Here is a 3,228-nt window from a genome sequence, read left to right as displayed (position 1 = left end):
AAGCAACAAGTTCACATCTACTACAAGCGAGCGTGCGTATTCATTCAAGCAATTTGCATCAAAATAGTACAAAGTTCAGACTTTCAAGCGAGCCAGAGTGAAGATCATTGCAGCAACCATCAAAGCAACCAAACAAGTTCAACTCTAACACCAATCAAGCAAGTTGAGATCGACATCAAGCGAGCGTGGCTATTCCTTCAAGTAAAGAAAGTGAGCATTTATGCAAACACGATCATCATCAAGCGAGCGTGAATTCCAGAGTTTAAGAAAGAAAGTTCTACAACTCTAGCAAGTGATCTCAGCAAGTACAATAAGCAACAAATCAAGCGAGTGTGCCATTCAAGTCCCATATCAAGCGAGCCTGTCATCCAAGTAACAAAATCAAGTGCAACGGTTCAAAGCACAACATCTACGACAAGAGAGCCTGATTTCAAGTGAGCAAGTTCAGATGGCGCAACATATTCAGTGGTTAAACATTCTTCATAGTTTGATCATCTCCAGTGATGAAGACATGGTGCACATCAGCAAAGAAACTCTTGCTGATCTTTCAAAGCATCTACAACAAACACATGAAACCATTGAATTTCTTCAACTAGAGATGCAACTACAAAGAGATGAGTTGCAACAGAAGAGTGCTTCTTCCAAGTCATTCAACCATACAGATGAAGATAATAATGTTGATTCCAAATCACTCATCCAAACAACTTCAAGTGTTGAAGTTGTTCATGATCAAATTCAAATTTCTTCCAAACCCATCATCAAGCCCTGGGAAGAGATTCAAAATAACAAGAATCGACGAGGCTTAGGATATGTCACTGATGACACCAACTTACATATCCCAGATTATTCCAAGCCAATTAAGTTTGTGAGTGCAGGATTTCTTGAACAGCTCACCTCAGTAGGTTCTGAGAAAATTGTAGACAAATAGAATTGCATGCAACCTGAAGTTAATGTCCAACCGAAATGTTCTCATTGTCAAAGAACCGGTCATATGGAAGATCAGTGTTTTGATCTCCATCCTTGTTGCCATTGTGGCAAGCCCAATCATTCCTCAGAAAAATGTCGCAACCAACAAAAATCAGCCAGATTGAAGATACATTATGAATGGATCGATCCTTGGGAATGGTCATCCACAGTCAAACGGTTATCTCAGTTCTACAACTGACTACAATCTCACATAGTGCAGCCAGCAGTGAATAGATGATGGTACTCTCATGCAGTTGAATGAGGGAGTACAACAGTGAAACTCTCCTACACCTGAAGGGGGGGAGTTCAGATATATTTTGGAGAAGATTGTCTCTCCTTTCAGCTGACAAAGGGGGGAAATGTCAATGAAATTGACAAGTGGTTGTCAGACTGAAAGTCTCGACAACATCAGCGAAGCAGCCAGTGGGCATCTTCATCAGCCAGTGGGCATTTGTCATCAGCAGTGAGCATCAGCAAATTCACCAGTGGGCGATCGACAGCCAAAGTAGCAGTGAGCAGCTTTCATCATAGCAAAAGCAACATTGAGTTGTTTTTCGACATCTTCAGCCAGTGGGCAATCATCATCAGCAAATACGCCAGTGGGCGTTCATCAAATTGTGTCAGTGGACACCGGATGCTATTTTCAAGCAAAGGACAGTTGGATCCTTTTGCGGCTTGGCACATGATGGAGTTGTCAAGCAACATTCAGAGATGAATCAGGCATGCAGCTGATTCATGTTCTCTTCAGATTTGACTTTTTTCCAGCATCCAGTTTTGGCGGTTTTTTCAGGCAATGTTTTTGAGGATCAACATGAGAACTTGGAAGATGGTTCTCGTTCTTATTTTGGATTTATCATTGAGGGGGGGAATGTTAGACTCTCTCATAAAACAATAATAAATCCAAAAATAAATAAATTAATTAAATATTCCAAGTTAGGAATTTGTGCCTAACTCTTGGGTTGTTCCTCTAAGATAGGGGTTAGTTTAGGTAACTCCTATATTGGTGTGTGTCTGGTGAGAAATTATCTCAACCAAAGGAGAAATTATCTCAACCAAAAGTGTCTAAGATAGCACGCACTATCTTGAGAACACTATCTCTCATCTATTTATTTGTAACACTATATTCAATTATTTTAATCAATAATGAATGAATGAAAATGTGAGAGAGAAGCATGAGGCTTCATCCTTTTTCCGCCAATCTTTGGTGTCTGGTTTATTATGTGTGCTTTATATATTTTTCTTTGGTGTCTGGTTTATTATGTGTGCTTTACACATCATTTTATCACCATTAGGAAAAATGCCACCAATCCAGATCTCTCGCTATCCGATGAAGTGTTCCAAAGCATCCCTTTACAATGTTGGAAGCAAAACAATCCCAAAGATAGCAAGAATATTAGATTACATTGCTTAAAAACTTATTTTCAAGCACCTGCACACTTTTCTTAACCACTACCTACGCAAATGCAGTTATGATCTTTACGGCCTATGCAAGCCTATGGTTTATTCTCGATTAAAAAGTGTGAAAGCCTCTTAAAGAAGGTAAAAATAAAAATTATTTTTTAGAAGCTTTTTTGGAGGAATAGTATTCAACTAAAGGCCTCGATCCCTTGATTACTTAAAGGGAAAATTTTAAGGATGGAAAATTATCTTGAAGTTTAAAAACATTGGTGAATCTTGTTGAAGAATATTGGGCAATTCATAGTTTAATGATTCTTCTCAACCTTATTGAAAACAGTTTGTATTGCATTCTTCAATTTAATTTTAGTTAAGTTAGTGTATTCTTCTTTTGAAACAATTATCAAATTAGAATATCAACAATAGAACATGTACACGTGATGTTGGCTCTAAGATAGGGAAAAACCTCTCCTCTTGGGAGTAAAATCCTTGAATCTCTTCTTATAGATATTTAGATGTGAATACTAGAACTCTTAACAAGATAGATTCAAAGTTACCTCCAAGATATTTGTCATTATCTTTGATCCTTTCTCTTCATCTTGTCACAGTCCTTCGTTGATTACACTAGCGATAAGGTGTGCCACTTCTTCGTTACTTATGTATACCAATGCGCATTTCTGTAGAGTATATATATTACAAAGAGCATTTCAATGATGAATGTATTGGATAATGAATCTTCGTATGAATGAGATGTTCTTACAGGCTTTCAGAAAGTCTATCCACCTTTACGTATAGATATATTTAAACATGTTGGGGATTTTTCTGTTAAAATCCCAAAAACAAAATAAACTGAACAGAGAACAATGC

The sequence above is a fragment of the Pinus tabuliformis genome, chromosome 3_2, assembly GCF_031772625.1.
Source record: "Pinus tabuliformis cultivar Carrire ecotype Pingquan chromosome 3_2, CPIR1, whole genome shotgun sequence".
NCBI lineage: Eukaryota > Viridiplantae > Streptophyta > Pinopsida > Pinales > Pinaceae > Pinus > Pinus tabuliformis.
This window is presented reverse-complemented; position numbering follows the sequence as displayed.